Source organism: Anabas testudineus, chromosome 18 (assembly GCF_900324465.2).
Source record: "Anabas testudineus chromosome 18, fAnaTes1.2, whole genome shotgun sequence".
Taxonomy (NCBI): domain Eukaryota; kingdom Metazoa; phylum Chordata; class Actinopteri; order Anabantiformes; family Anabantidae; genus Anabas; species Anabas testudineus.
In genome coordinates this window covers 25,321,988-25,339,928 of record NC_046627.1, presented here as the reverse complement: position 1 = coordinate 25,339,928, position 17,941 = coordinate 25,321,988, and positions in this window count along the sequence as shown.

Here is a 17,941-nt window from a genome sequence, read left to right as displayed (position 1 = left end):
AATGACAGAGAATGCAATTAATTAGAATATTTTTGGTTAATCGCTTTAAATGTATCATTATTTATCACACTATTTGATGACAAATAAAATAAGTGCAAAAAAGTATGAAGTGATAATGCAGAAAATTAACTTTCAACATGAGGATGCATTTAATAGACTATGCAGTTATGTTGTAAAGTGTTTGTGCATTGCTTGTATTTTTTGAATATTTTTTATGAATACAGATACCGTTCCATTAAAGGTCACTGAAAAAAGAATTTAAAATTAACTGGTGTTTCCACAGATGTCCAACATGATTTAGGTCAGGACTCACAGAAGGCCACTTCAGAATGGTCCAATGATTTGTCATTCATGGGTGTTTTTAGCTGTGTGGTTTGGATCATTGTCCTTTAGGAGGACAAATGACGTAGGACTGAGAAAAAGCTTTATGACACACACCTGCAACACCATGGTTGCTTTAATCAGCTTGAAAAGTTACTTCCTCGAGTTTCAGGGTTGGAAACTACTACTTGTTCATACTGTTCAATAAAAGTATCACATCAATGCTAATTTAAAATGACAGGGTACAGACCTGAAAACTGTTGATAGTCACTGGGCTGGTTAGCAGGATTTTAATGACTGTTGTGTTTCTGCAGAAAGATAAAAGGTGAGACCTCTTCTTGTTGATGATTTACCAAAAGCTACTGGTTAATTCGAACAAGATTAAATGATGCTTCTGAACTCGATGAATACAATGTTAATCATTTTATTTTAATTTTCATAGATTTGTTTTCTAGCACGTTGGTACACTGTCTCTTATTTCACTTTGACCATAAGAAAACGTCTCAGTCTCTGAGCATTGATGAAGGCTCTGCTACACAGCAAACAGTCAACCAGAATGAAACTCAAGTTAATGTCTCTCTTCTTCAAGGTCCAGGTCTTAAAGTCATTACCTTCACAACTATTTCTAACACTCACATTTCACTGACAGGTAGGTGACAATTGTGTCTGTGAATCAATCAGAGACAATGAAAATACACTGGAAGCTGTCCAGTGTAATTTCTAATTAATGTTGTCAGAGTTGTCATTTATTTTTAATTTAATGATTTACATGAAATAAATCCCCTTTATTATTTCAGGTGGATGTGTCTTTATCATTAAGCAGATAATGAGTTACATGAAAACGGTGTCCATAGAATAAAAACATGCATTTGCTGCTGCTGGTGTTATTTCATTACAGTTCCCTCCTCCGACCAGCTGAGGCAGTGTCCCCGGAAGCCTTTGTTTTTTTGTTTACTAGTTTTTGTTTTTTTCTCTTACTTCCGGGGGCGTGTCTCAGCTGGTTTGAGTAGTTTCAGGTGTGTGTTTTTAGCAGGTGTTTTGTGTTTGTCATTACTGTTTGTATTTAGGTTGGTGTCTGTCTGTTAGTCATTTGTGCCACTTGTCTGCCTCATTTGATTCCTGTTCCTCACCTTTTACTGACCTCTAGCTTTCTTCTACACAGTTTGTTTGTACCTAACTATCAAGTGAGGTACAAGGTAGGAGAGTATCTAGGAGGAGAAGAAAATAACTTTGACTTAAGGACTTTCTGTTCCATGAGATGTGCTTTTTTTTAAGATCGCGGGTTTGCAAAAGTTTAATAATCAGTAATTTTCCGTTTCCGTGGGTCTACATGTGCTCGGATATTTTACACCATAACAGAAAACGTTTTCTAGAACAGTCTGCGTAGTCATTAACATCAGTTCGGTTTGGGAACTTTCTCTTATATTCTCTCATATTATTTAATTATATTGCTACTTCAAGCAAGAAAATCATTCATTGTAAGTTCTGCTGTTGAAACAGAATCTACAGATCACAATAGGACATGTAGCATTTATAAAAAATTACCAATAAAATTTACACTTAAAGATCAATAAACCTAAAAAAGTTCATTAGAACATTACATTGTCTGTACAATTTATTATAATACCCAAAATATTATATAACAATAATAATATGTTTAATAATAATAATCATGTCTGTATAGGTCGATCCCTCTTTCGAAACATGGCTGGAGGAGGATGTGATGCTCCTTTCTGGAGGCGGCAGGTTGTTGCTCACCATGTGTTCCTCCTACAAAGGCAGAAGTTAGTATGTGTTTTGACTAAAATATTCTGTTACCTCCAGTCAGTATTTGGCTTTTGACTTGACTTTGGTTTTTTAAGTCTGTGTTCAGCAAAACAATGTCTCTATTTCCCTTATAAACTGTACTAAGATATGTTCATAAAGTACACATGCTTGTGTTGAAGACTGTTTGTGTGCTTTCTCACTCTGGGTATTTGTAGTAGCTATTTATTTATAATAGTAGCGATGCAACCACCAAATTCACAAGCACAAAATGGGCAATGATCACAAACTATCAGATAGAGTGGACCGACCCACTTCATGTAGCCCAAACAGTGGTGGTGCTCATCAGAATGACGTTCCCTTAATGTGTCCTTGAGAGACAGAGACAGAGCAAGAGTCAGAAAAGAAGAGTCATTGGCCCAAAGTCTGAATGCTGAGATAAAAAAAAAAAAAACAAAACATATTTATATTCATAAAAGTTGATTTTATGGGAAACAATGACTTTACCCATGGCCCTTTAGTGGACAAGCGGTTAGGAAAATATATGGATGGACAATGACTTTACTTTTTATTCAGTTGGAGCTCATGCTGTAAAATAACTTGAACTTTATGACTCCTCAAAGAGAAATTCGGGTAGTCTTAGATAACGATAGTAAAAGTAGTTAGTAGGTTGTTATAGAGCCTGAACGATCTTTCAGTCCTGCTTGCAGTGATGTGAGTCGTCCACTGCAGCTACTTCTCTGGTCCATCAGGACGTTGTGTAGAGGACGGTCGGTGTACTGTAGAATGGTCGGTGTCTTTTTCTGTGTGCGTTTCTCCACCTCAGCCTCTAGTGAGTTCAACGTCATTCCAATCACTGAACAAGTTCTTTGGACAAGTTTGTCCATAATAAAACTGTTGTAGCATCTTCCTGCAAATGTCTAATGACCTGAGCCGCCTTAGGAGGAAAATACATCTCTGCCCTTATTTATACTGCACATCTGTGTAAAGTGACCAGTGCAACTTATTGTGCAGGTGCCCACCTAGATATTTGTAGGCTGGCACCACTTCACTGTCCGCACCACAAATGCTAACTGGATGAGGAAGGGGTTTAGACCTTTGAAGATCTGCTAACATCTCCTTGGTTGGTGTTCAGTATTATCGGAGTACTTCTGAAGGTGGCAACACTTGAATTGTACTTGATGTCTGCTGTGTACAGTGTGTGCAGGAACAGAACCAAACAGTCCCCTGTGAAGCCCCAGTGCTGCTAAGGACTGTACCAGAGATGCAGGTCCCCAGTCTGACCAACTGTGTCTTTCTGTCAGGTGATCAGTGGTCCAGAAAACAAATGAGGGGTCAACCCCCAACCTTTTCAGTTTTTCTCTAAGGTTGATTGGTTGGATGATATTGAAGGCACTTGAAAAATCCAAGACCATAATCCTCACATAACCTGCAGGTTCTTGACTTTAAAAGTATACACACTCCTAATTTAGTATTGAACATAAACCCCAGGCACCACAGTCTCAGGTCTCACGCACTCCGGAGCAGGTTCATCGCAAAGAGCTTCTTGCATTTGGCTGCATTCATTCTTCTCTCACTTCTGAACAGTCTCCATTTGATGGTCTAAGAAGAGTCCTGGTGGTTCCAGACTGAGTTGGTCCCATTTCACAATTACTGAGGTCACTGTTCTCCTAGGAACGAGAAATGGTTTTGATCCACATCTCACCCCACAATGTTACTGTGGAGGGCTACAGGCTTCGCATTTTTGTCTTCGGGTTCTGTACTGAAGAAGCTGGTCATAGAGTTACACTTAATTTGTAAAGAGCTTGCATCATGTTGAGTGTGACAGCTTGTGTATTTGGATATGTGAGTGTGTGCTTACTTTCATAATTGTGCTCCAGCTATCAGCGGTACAGACTCGATAGAGGGTTATCAGGGCCATCCCAAAGTTCCTGAAGCTGATGTACTCATTAAAGGCCTCGCATGGGTTCGAGGCAGTGCATTCTGATAAACACAGAGGCACACAAGATATAGATTTATTGAGAGATAAGAGACATTTGTTTCAACCAATAAATCCTTATGATTCATTTGAATCAGGAACTAGGAATCAGGAAGGAGGAAACATAACATTTAACATATTCATAGAGTGTATCAACCTATTGATAAGAGTATGTTAGTGGTATATAGAAGAGTATTTAACACAGTTCAGCTAGCTAGGTGAAATGACACTGACAAAATGATTCTCTGGGTCAGCTGTAGAATCAGTTAATACTTTTTTGTTTCTCCTGAATGACATGCTGCAAGTGTGTTGTGCCTAACATGCATTAATATTCAGACTACCTAATAATAAATCTGCTGTAGGATTTCAAGGTTGCAAAGAGGAATCTGCAAACTGTAATGTTTGCAAACTAAATCCAGCTGGAAGATTCTTCTCCCGTTGCAAAACAAACTCATTTATATTCATTTTAGATTTGTAATGAATCAGACATAAAATTCAATTTGCACAACACAATCTGTGTTTACTGTACCTGTGACAGTGTCTTGACAATTGTCTTCAGGAAAACTTGCATCCTTTTGGCCCTAAGTACTGAAGAGACACATGCTAGTTGTCACAAATAAATTTGCACGCACAACACACACCTAACTAGGAACCAGTCAGACTTCAGTTTGACGTACTACTGAACATTTACTGTGTCTGTATGTGTGTTTGTACCATGTGCCAGTCTGAGGACTCGACAGGTCATAGGATGGAGGGATTAAAGTGTATTTGTTCTGCCATATTGACAAGCTGATATCAATGATGCAAACCAACAAAACAGTGACATCCAGCAGGTTCCATCTAAACACACACACACACACACAAACATCATGTTACACTTAAGACACTTCCAATAAGTGACTAAAAGAACAGACAAAGAATGAAATTCTCGCCTGAACGTGTGTCACCTGAACTTTATGAACCTCTGTACGGTCCATATTGTCACTGGTACACAGAGTACGTATAGACCACCGTACATAGGAGTAGTGTTCATAATACAGCATCTGCTCAAGCTCTGAAACACACACACACACACACAGATGCCAATATTATGTACACAGATAGAAAACAGAAATGCAACAAACATTCAAAGCATTTAGCCATCAGGGTTTTTATATCAATAAGAGATCAAATAAATGTAGCGATAAACCTGCAGAGAATTATCACATAAAATTGAAAATTGTGAGCTCTAAAAAACATGTCCTCTAAAAAACGTATTCCTTTTACTGTAATGTAATGTATGGCCCACACTCTGCTGCTTTGCTTCACTCTCCATGTCTTGTTTTCAGTTTAAAAAGTTCTTTATTTTAAAATTGAAAAAGGAATTAATTAATTTATTTATGCATTTATTTATTTCGAATCCAAAAAGCAACACTCCTAACCTTCACATGGGCCTTGTATTACTGGTGTTTGTTTTGCCCAGTGTCCACCATCCACCAATAAACATGTCGAGGAGAAAGAAGTTTATAATCATGAAGTAGATGAAGTAGACAAGCATCCACTCATTGTGGTTCCTCTTAGGCTAAGAAAAAAATGACACGTCACATTTTAATTGTCAAGTTCTTAAGTAACTGAAATAATAAAGTCAATATAAATGAGGTATACTGCCATCAAAAATACCTGCTGGTCAAGTCCCACTGCGTCGAGCCCATCATACATGATGTACAACCCAGAGTACATCACAAACAACGTCATCAGAGCCTGAATGAGAAACAGAGATGTCCTTGTTTAGACAACATGCAGATATTTACAGTACAAATACTAGTACTATCTATACTACTACTAATCCTACAGAATAGTATGTTTCTTCATGATGCAGATTCATTACACTTGGATAAATATGGATAAAGCAAACACTAGATAAAGCAAAACTCATCCTAAACTGCTCCATTCTCTCCTCTAAATGTGACTGACCTGATAGACATGTTCGACATAGACTAATGTTTGGATGTGTTAATTTTCATAACATGCATCAAGATAGCGCATGTAATTATTCTGATCAGCTGATTACGAGTTTTAGAAGAATATGCAAAACCTGTCCTGGAGCATTTACAGGAAAATGCATCATAATTAACCTTTGTATATTCACAACTGTGTATCAACACATTCACTCAGTAAAAATCAGATTGTTTTGCCATGAATGCTAATCAGCTGTGTACAACTCTTCCCTATGTTCCTCTCCCTTCATCACTATGAGCCCATTAGTCAGTACCTGGAGCAGATTGTCAAAGTTGTAGTCCTTTCTGATCCAGCGATGGTTGGCCGACAGACATTCAGTCTTGTTGGTGATGTTTCTCGTGTCATCACCAACACAGTAATAGAACTTCCCTTGGAACAACTACAGTATTGGTGTAAAACAGAGACAGAGTGTTATTTTGCCATTATCCTCACATGATCTCAACTGCATCAAAGCTAGCAGGCTATTCTCAACAGAGGTGTTTACTGTGAATGGGCGGCTAAGAAGCAGCTCTGAGTAATATTTGGGAAAAGAAACCTTTATGTGCGTGCTCATCAAATATACCTGCACCCCGAGGATACCAAAGAAAACACAGGAAATGATAACACATACTGAATCTGTGACGACTACTCACTGGCAAAGACAAGTAAGGGATGAAGGGCTGAGGAGATACGTGTGGAATTCAGGGGCACTTGGAAATTCCAGCCTTTTGACAAAGTCTAGTTTTTAGGCAATTCAAGCACACATGAAAAAAAACATTATAAAGTGAATTTTAACATCCAAAACACGAATTAATGCTTTATTTGAAAGAGGCTCAGTGGGTTAATTTTACAGTAATTAAATACATAGGTGTAGGCTTATGTCTTATTAATATTTAATGGCAATTTTTGCTTTTATTTACTATATACCTCCTATTTTAATGAAATACATATAAATACACACACACACACACACACACACACACACACACACACACACACATATAATAGTAAAAGTTAACTTAACATTTCTAATAAAACAGCTTAACTTTACCTTATAAATAAATTCAGCTATGTTTTATTAACTTCAGCAAATCGTTTTCAGCTTTTTTAAGTTGACATTCAGCTGTTTTATCTTTTTCTTTATATGTTTAGCTCTGTTAAAACGGTTCCTGTTTCTCTTCAGCTAATTTCAGCAGCGTTTTAAAACGTTTCAGCAACTTACAGCAGTTCTTCAGGAATTAATTCAGCATTACAGCATTCACAGTGTATTTTAAAATCTTCAGGAAATGCTTTATCTAGTATATCATTATCATTCTTCCGTACATTTTTTGGACTTTAACTACTTCTGCATACTTTGAGCTACAGAAACTGTTCAGGTATCAAAATGTTCAGCTTTTTAAGGACTAGTGTGCTTCCATTCAGAATTTTTATGACATTTTTCTAAACATCTTTCTGAATAATTTTTTCACAAAAATGTAGGAATACTTGTCCTGATTCTGATAAGATATTTGTCTAAGCTCAGAGACAAATCGTCTTTTCTGTGAGCCTCAGAGTGACGGGAGTCCCCCTCCGCTCTCCCATTAACCCCAATGTTAAATTCGGTCTGAGATTCTGTCCGACAAGCTGAAGGGTCCACTTGGATCTCTCGCTCCTGTGACCACAATTTTCATACCTTAAACATAAAATTCAGCCTAGTGGTTCATTAAAGTCTTGGCTCTCAGGTGGTTCACTTTTTTTGACGACATCTGTTGTGGTTTGGCTGAAAAAAGCCTGTTTGTAAGGGCTCCAAATCAGTTTTTACATGAGTGAAAATCTTGGCAGTTGCAGTTTCCCGCCTCTCCCCAACAGTCACGTGATCAGGGCTGTTTATAAATCAGCGTCAGACACTTGTACAGGCTCGTGTGTAGTTAGTCTGTTTATGTTAGCGTCTCTTTATTAACCTGCTTCAGTTTCTTCTACATACTTTCAGCTATTTTTAAAAAAACAGTTTAACTTTTCTTTTAACTTTCATATTTTACTGTTTAGATAAATTCAGCTATGTTTTATAAATTTTCAATTCAATTTTATTGTCTAGCATCAAATCACAGATCATTCTAACACTGTTGCTCTTTTTTAGTGTATAAGGTTTAAGACCTTACAAAATATAACTTCAGCTCTTTTTAACTAAACATCTTAACTTTACCTTTAACCGGAATATTTTACTGTTTAGATAAATTCAGCTATGTTTTATTAACTTCAGCAAATCGTTTTCAGCTTTTTTAAGTTGACATTCAGCTGTTTTCTTCGTATGTTTAGCTCTGTTTAAACTGTTCCTGTTTCTCTTCAGCTAATTTCAGCAGCGTTTTAAAACGTTTCAGCAACTTTCAGCAGTTCTTCAGGAATCGATACAGCATTACAGCATTCACAGTGCATTTTAAAATCTTCAGGAAATACTTTGTCTAGCTTAACTCCTTCTGCATACTTTGAGCTACAGAAACTGTTCAGGTATCAAAATGTTCAGCTTTTTAAGGACTAGTGTACTTCCATTCAGATTTTATAACATTTATATTTTTTATAATATTTAGCTTTTTTTTTTTAACAATTTTTTATAACGGATTTCTATGGGAGAGTCTCTTCAGCAACTCTTTAAGTTCCTCCACTTTCAGCTTTAACTACTTCAGCATACTTTCATCTACAGAAATTATTAAGGTATCACAATGTTCAGCTTTTTAAGCTCTTTTAATCTTCCATTCAGTTTTTTAATATCTTTCATGGTTTTTCCATAATTACAATTTTTGTGACATGATGTTTTTGGCTGATTTTGGACTTTATAATGGGAGTGAATGATGAAATGTTGGTGTAGCTAGAGTGGATGACGTCACAGATTAGAGTGGAGAGGCAGATTTTTATAAACCAAAATCTTTCTCAATAAACTGTCAGCACCGCCACAGTTTTCACTCTTTCTCAATAATTTCTTCACAAAAATCTAGGAGTACTTGTCCTGATTCTGAACTTATTGCATTGGATTACTTTTCGACTTGATGACGACACAAACTAACCTGGAACACAGTCAGTCACCATGGCCCAGAGAAGGCTGTAAAAGTTTTTGTGATCGTGGATTACATTTCCATTCGGAGTCTTAAACTCAAATTTACAACCACAGGTGCAAGAAACGACAGAATAATTGATTATTTCATTCTTTGTGGGTGATAACTGTATTAATAGAATAAAGCTTGTGACATTACAGGTGGTGGAATGGTTTCTGTGTGCACTTTGCACTGATGTACTTGCCTAAAAATGAAAATCCCAAAGAAGAGCAGCCTGAAGAGCGGGGCCGTCCCCTCTATGGTCCTCCGTAGCACAGTCAGCTCTCTCTTCATGTAAGGGAACCAGCCGTACAAACCTCAGAAGACGAAATGTTCTGACAACTGACAGCTTGCTATCAGTGTTGGCAGTGATGTCCCACAGACTGAAAACCACAAAAACAATGAATTTTGATTTCTGAAAAAACACATATTTCATAAAATTTAAATACAATGCTGCTAAGATCAATGGGCAAAGGAAAAGCCAGACTTCATAGGATCATCTCACCCAGTAATAGCATGACAACGTCAAAGAGCTTGCTTCGGTCACTGAAGTACTCCCACTGAAGAGCAAGCAGCTTTGTGGACATCTCCACAACAAATAAGTTGGTGAAGATCACATTACTGATAAAAACAAAAACTTGCATAAGCCTGCAGTAGACAACACAAAAGTGGACGCTCCTCCTCACCTGTTCATAGTCCTCAATGGCCATTGTGAGTATACTGATAAAACCACCAACATGACTCCTCGGTCAAAAGCTTTGCTCTTGACAATCCCCTGAAGTTTTTTGTTGACAGGCACCCAGGCAGGTGTCTGTTAGATATGGAGTCAGTTATAGCTACAACACTGCTGCTTATGTATTACTCCTTAAAGTGCTGAATAATCTCACCAATAAAACATTTCTCCTGCTCCTGATGCATCTGGGATACGCCCTGTTGCCATGCCTATGCCAATTAGAGCTTGTTGCATTTTTATTTGTTGAACCTTTGCTTGAAACTTAATTGTGTTGCTGTTTTACATGCAGTCTATAAAGTATGTGACCTGTTGTGTCTACAGAAGATGTTTTTAATTCAGCCGGTTATCTCCTGTTTCTCCTCCCATGTTGTCCGAGAATTTAGTGGTGATGTCAATTGAACAGACATTCATCATGATAAATGAGCATGATCTGGTTGGAGAAAAAAGAGCAGCTACTTAGAGCAAGGGTAAATGGCTAGATTAGATTAGAGATTAATTTATATTTACAATTATTACACAGCTGATTTTGAGATTAAAATTAGCCTATTTCATAACTGAATTTGACATTTATTAATAACGTTTTAATAACTTTGAAAATGCATAATAAATAAATACATTTCAACCACAGTATCTTGGCCCTGTCTTTTGTTGACACATAAGAACATGCTAAAACTTTGAAGTTCCTAATTAAAACACAAAAACAAAAAAGTGAGTACTTACAATAGTGATGGGAATAAAAATAATAATATTCCAGAAGGAATCAGTGCCCATAACATAAAACATGATCTCCGACCATCCTTTCGTTGTGACAACCTGTAGGTAGAGAGTCAGGGAGCAATAGAAATAGAATTAGTTTTAAGTAACATTTCAATTAGCTTCTAGTTAGAACCCAAAATCCACAAGCTATGGACTGCCACAATGAACATCCTAATACAATCTCAGGGTCCAAATGAAATCTCTTCCTAATATTACCTGCACATAGTGAAGCCTTTCTTATCTGGAATATGGTTATCCAGGCGTAGCCGGTGTTATCAAAATGGGTGCTTCCCATATGTGGGTTGAGCTCTCCGGCGCGACAGACATTGTAGAATACATTCCAGTCCACACAGTTGTTATGACCGGACCCAGTCAGTGCAGGCACAGCTGGTTTGGAGGAGGGAGCAGGCAATGAGCAGGGTTCCCCATGCATACTGTAAGGTGGTACATTGTGGCAGTGCAGCATCCCTCCCTTGTTATCAGCTGAACAGAAGAATGGTGTTTCTTCATCAAAACTGGACATATAGTACGGCTTTAGGGACACATTTTAAGTTCTGGATAGAAAAAGAATGAGATACGTTTAAAGATATTAGTTAAAGGTACCTAGTAACACAGTAAGTTAGTAAAGTCATTTAATTAACATAATTATTATGTTTTAACTATATTTATTACGTATCTGAGGTCATAATCATAAGATGAAGAAATGCAAGAAAAATCATAGTGGAACTGAGTTCACTCATCAATAGATGAATTGACTTATATGACTGATGTTTTTATTCTTTTTCTGTTCTTTTTTAGAAACATTTCTTTTCTTAATAGTTGCATACGGGTAAAGGTAAAACCTGTGTTTTCATGATAATCATATTGTAATAACTTTTTATTATGACAACATTTATTCATGAAAACACATCTAGAATACATTTTCTTTCTTACACTTTCTTCATAATGCTGTAGCATTTTGTAAAACAATATATTTAATTAGTTCGCGTCTAAATAATTCAGGCTCAAACTATTTAGTAATTTGAATATATGTTTGTTTGTTTTTTGTTTTTCCAATTCTCTCACAGCCTCTACACTGACTTAATGGGTAGAATAAAAGACAACATAGCTCTGGGAAACAAGTTTAAAGGAACATAAGTGATCATTAGTAAACCTGGAAAAAAAGAGTGAATGACCCTTTCAGATGGATAATTTTGGAGTCCTCAGTCTCGCAAACTAACGGGCAATTTGACTTACTTGGTACTCTGCTGATCAGAGCTTAATAATGTAGACAATTTACAATTGGATGTTGAAAGAAGCCAGCAAATACTCCAGCATCCTGATGAGGACAGTTTAAGACATAAACAGAAAAAAATGTTTCACATATATATTTTTTTTGAATACTGAATATGAAAAAAGGACTGTTCGTAAGCAAGCAACAGGAGTCTGGGGCTTTTGTGGAAGAAAACTTTGCTCAGATCAGCCTGAATATAGTTGCCACAATGTTTAAATTGGTTTAAAACTAAGAGCCCTGATCTGGTGATGCTTTAATGAGCTTAAACCTGGGAGAAGATGATAACTCAGATATAATGTTTTTCTACATTGTTGTTGCCTATGTGCGAGAGGCACTGTGGGATACTACTCTCCATAGATGATAAAGGTATCCACTCTATTTTAGTTGTTGCTCAGAAAACTTCCTTCATAGCCCAGGATTCCCAGGGCCATCATCTTGACTAACATTTCCAAGACAAAGTAAACAAAAATGATAGATTCCAGCACCTGGTCCTGCATGATGAAAACAAATGTACAGTTAAATTACAAGATAATAACAATGCTAATGCAGAGTCAAAAATACTACTGTGTTTTCATTAGTGCACATGTGTATTTGAAATGCACATGCCCTTAAAACCAAACTGGTCTCAAATGTCGCTCTGAGTGAAGTTCACTGTCAGTGGCCATTTATAAGATTACAGGAAAGACACTCACCTCCAGGTTCCAGGCTCCAAGATTGATCGCATCACAGTGCGTGTACATGCCCAGAATCCCACAGTTAACCAGGACCATGACTATGGACATATAATCCAAATATGTGGAGGAACAGGTTAAGGTCGAAACACAAATAAGATCCATTACTCATTTGTATACAGTTTACCAACAAGAAAGAATAAGGGAATGTTATATTTAATATATTTTGATATTTCTCCACTGCTTTACGTCTTAAGTACATGTTATAATTGACATTTTTTGTTCCACACAGATGTATAAGGAGGAGTTCAGCAAAACAAGAAACACAAGTACAACAACATAAAAATGTTTACATTTGTTAACATTTAGAAAACATTTTGTGTGTCTATCCAAGCTATCCTAACATCAGTGCATAGTATTTGTACAGATTGATAGCAGATTATGTGAAAGAGCATGTTTCATAGAGACTAAGACATATGCTGTATGGGGTTTGATTTGCTGTTTTTGCCACTTATTTATTGTGGTTTCATTTTGTGTTTTTTATTATATTCTTTGCGGAATGAGGAATGGGCATTGGGGGGAAGGATATGGTTATTTAAAATATGACTGGCTTTTATTTTAGAAGTTGTTATGTCTTAAAATCCCATTAAAAAATGGTAAAAACAAACAAACAAACAAAAAAAAAAGATTTTGGAAGAAGTTTACTGCTCATCTACACTGTAGATACATGACACACAGAGCAGAGACCTTTAGTCTGGCACCATCATAATATCGTGAATGACAGATTTACGTACCTGGTACATAGTAAAACACTGAAACCTACACACTGAAACCTACACACCCAGAATATAGTATAGAATATTACTCTGTGTAGAAGTCATCTCAAAAAAATTAAGACAAGCAAAGAAGCTATGAATTGACAATGAATGTGAAACAAAAAGATTTTTTAAATGTACAAGTTAACCCTATTAATATGTAATTCTCTGATTTGTTTCTATTTCTTATTTTGCCTCTCATTTGCTAAGCACAACTCAACCTAACATTTTACAAGTATTGTCATGGTTCCTGCCTCGTCCGCGTTCTGTTGGTGTTTTTGTCTCTCCCTGGTGTTCACCTTCTCACTCCCCTCTACATCCACTTCCTAATGCCCTCATTTCGGCCACCTGCACTCTTCACTTTCCTGGACTTCGATTATGTTATGTGGTTATGTTATGTATATTATGTGGACTTCGAGTTGTTTCACCTGTGTGTCCCTATGTCCCTAAGAGCTCCCTCAGTCATCACTCTCGTTGCCAGTTTCTTGCCAATACACACACGTCCTCCTGGTTGGTTTGTATGTTGCTTGTTTCACACAGTTTGTTTGTACATGGACTTGAGTTCACACCTTTGTTTCATCCAGGATCTTGTCTTTTTGTTTATCCCTCCTTGTGAGTTTGCAGCACTTTTCAGTTGGTACTTTTTATGTCTAGTTAAGTGAGTTCATGTATATTTTGTCGGCCTTAGTGCTTTTGATTTTCGCTGTTACTTTGTGTTTCTGGTTATTGTGTATCTCGTCTGCAGTTGTGCATTTCTGTTGGTACTTTATTTTTGGTGTTACTTCGTAGTTTGCCTGCGTCAGCGCAGCACTTTCTGTTGCGACTTTGTATGCGGGTTTGCTAGTTAATATCTTGTTGTCACTTTGTTTTTCACCATGCTTCTGGTCGCTTTTAGTTGTCAGTTTGTTGTTCCATTCATTGAGCCTGTATTTTTGTAGTGTGCATTTATTTCTCCACCTTGTTGTTTCCCTGTATTGATAAAAAACCTCTTTCATTCGTTATACTCGTGTCCCCTTTGTTGATTCCTCACAAGTCTAGTGTAGAGTACAAAGTATAATTTTTTTTTTTTTTTTAAATACAGATCATGACACCAACGAACAAGCTAACAGCATGTTTGAGTTTCCTGTGTTTAGCTTTTGCTGCATCCTGGCAATTCTTTCCTGTCATTAGTCTTATTTAATGCAGCACTGCCACCATGTGTCACAATTGTAGTTTAGTCACAATCAGTGGAAATGAGATCTATAAGGGTTTTTACTTGTTGGCTCCCAAAGACAACTGACTGCCTTTATTGAGACACATGGTGGGGTTGAGAGGAGCAAGACGCTGAAACTGGTCTCGCACCGGAACTAGAGAACCTCTTCTGGATGACGAAATTGTTGTTCAGGAAGGTGGACAGATACTGGATGATAAGTACGTTTGATTCGCAGGCGAGTATGGACTGAGACAACGTGAGTTGGGAAGAAGTGTTGACAGGTTAACAAGATGCTGGGGTCCAGGAGTCTGGAGGAAAGGTTACAGCTGGCACGTGGAGAGAACTGAGGGGATCCAGTCTGGCAACAGGAAGTAGTTGCAGAGGTAAATGGAGGTCAGAGTAATTTAGTATACACCGAAACTGAGTACTCAAAACCAAGTCCACAATCCAGAAATCCAAATAACCATCTGTTGTGACAAACTGACAACGGACGAGGGAGAGCAAATTCAAACAAAAGGTTATTTATTAAGAGGACAGGGGACAACAGGAACTACCAAAAACTAACAAAGTATCAACTTAAAGAGAGCCGAAAACACGGATAAGTACAAACAAAACCATATGGACATACAAAGTGACAACAGATCAAAGCACAAAAACATGAACTAGAAACTATCACAAAACAAGACAAGGCACAAACGAACTCCAGATAAGAAATGCAAAGTAACAACGAAAATCCACTGTGGAAGGCAGGCAACTCACAAACCGGGACACAAAGCCCAAAGAAATCCAGCAAACTAACGAGTGAGTGCAACGAACACAATGTATGAAGTCAACAAACCAGCACTGGACTGAGGGGAACTTATGAACCAAAGGGATGCACAGGTGAAACAAGTCATTAGTCAGGTAAGTGGAGGAAGAGGAAGTCCATATCTGGGTGTGGCAGGAGAGTGAGAAACAAAACAAAAACAAAACCCACAGACACGGGCGAAGGGAGGAATCGTAACAAAGATATGCTTTACGTGCTTGACAGACATGATGGGAGGACTGTATCATAAATGTGGAGCCCAAAAAGACTGTTAAATGTACAAATGTGGTGTTTCTGCCCTGTTAGGAGCTGCACTGGGTCTGGGTTAGAGTAAGGACTATTTAAACCGACGAGTCTGCATTCTGAGTGAGCTCTGTTGATACAGGTGTCTGTCTTTTTAAGGGTCTTTTACTGAGTCTTAAAGAGGGGGGAGGTGCACTGACAGAATGACAGACATGTTCTGCATATATTGTTAATATACTGCATTTTGAGCATCTCATTTACAATTCTCTTAAAGTTTTTAACTTATAACAGAGTCGGTGTGTGTGTCTGTGAAAACCGGTCAGATTTTTGAGTCAGCTTATGTCTGTGTGTGTGTGTGTGTGTGTGTGTGTGTGTGTGTGTGTGTGCCCCAATTTGTTTGTCTTTGAACTACGCTGTTTAAAGTACCTTTAAGGCTGCTAGGTGTTATAATTCATTAACACGTTAACACCTATAAACATCAATACCTCTATTAATGACATGACTCAAGTAGAGAAGCAGAGTTTGATTTTGAATCAGTAGCTCGATTCCCCAAATTTGCACTTTATAGATTTAAAGTTGCTGATTTATAACTAATGTGCAGTGTCATTGTATCATCAGTGAAATATCATGTCTTCATTACTCCTGATCTCTCATTGTCTTGGTTTACTGAGCCTTTCTCTGTCTGTATTGTTCTGTGTTCTTGCAAACTTGTTAAACCTTTAATGTGGTCATTCTAACGACTATATAAGTTGCCATGCTGTTGCCAAAGACATGCAGCTTGTAAATGAAGTGATTTTGTACAGCTTTGAGTTCAGTGACACATAACCAAATGTCTGTTGTCTCCTTGTCCCCCTCAGGAAAATATGTGGCTGATTTTGCCTTCTTTGACAAAGAAGCCAAAACCAAAACTCCTCCCTTATTCAAGCAGGCCCTTCCTCAAGCACAAGTGCCCCATTACTATGGAGGAAAGGAGGACGGGACCGACCTAGAGAAGATGAGACTGGAGGAGAGCTACAGAGGAGAGGAGAGGGGACGAGAGGGGGCGATTCAGAGATAACAGCCCACTGAGTGTGCGCATAAGCAATGTTTAATGTCACAGTTACGATTTGGTATTTGGATTCTGGATTGAGAACCAATCAGGGAAGAAAACCCCTAGCTTTATTTGTTATGCTCAAACCCCTCTAGACCGGGGGTATAACAAAGAGGTAACAAAAAGTTGATGTGAAACTGAGAAAAGAAACAAGCTGCTCAGTCAAGTCACATTCTCACATGAAAACCCCTCCACTAGAGAAGGGGGTAAACATATTTAAATTATGGACCATGTGGTGGAAATGAAACACCTGGGTGCTGCTTTACTGTATCCACTAACCACACACTCCACCATGTACTACTGCGACCACAAGACTGTAGTGGAATTACTGAAGACACCTGTGTCTGCAATCAAGCACAAATGTACAGCACAACATCAAGTCATTCACTGAGACATTTTCTAAATCTACATTCATTTTTTGCTTTTTTGAAATGACTTTTCAAACATTGCAGATGTCTACTTCCATTTATAGGTAGTATCTGTCTATAATTTAGCCACAGGTGAGCAGCAATGATTCAACCTAACTTCCGCAGAAAGTTATTTGAAGAGTTCTCTAGAAAAGGGTGTCTATTCCTCGATTCAAGACGGAGGAACAAGAAGAATGTATCTCATTTCATGTACAAAGGAGTTAATAACAACATCATTACATGTTAAAAAATGAAAATAATGTGCTCTTGGATATGAATGTTTTCCTTATGTACATATGTTTAGTAATATTACTAAAAGCCCTTTAAAGAAAAGTGGCCATTCACAAAAGGGCAATAGCTGAACTAACTCTGGTACCTTATACACTATAAATGATTTATTCTTGGTTTAGTTGATATGTTTGTTACAAATAAGTAGATTTGGGTCTGTTACAACAATGTTAGTATCTGTTTGTGAACTGTTTAAATTTCATGTACATAACATGTTTTAACATTTTTTTAAAATGGTGAAATAAACATGCTACTAAAATCATGAATGAAAAACCAACTAGTGTTAATTTCTAATATCTTAAAAGCATAACACACCAAGGTTTTCTTTAGAGAAATCAATAACTCATAATTATTGCTATTAACTAGTATATTAACTAGTATATCTGTAATTAATTTGCGCTCTTGTTTATTTGAATATAAAATGAAATTCTCTGCTGTTTCCTTCAAGCCCAATGGAAGGTATAGTCAAAATAGCTGAAAATAAGAAATTGTGCTTGTTTGAATTACAAGTACAGTGACTGTATATACTAAATCATTCATATAACTGAAAGGTATCTAACTGG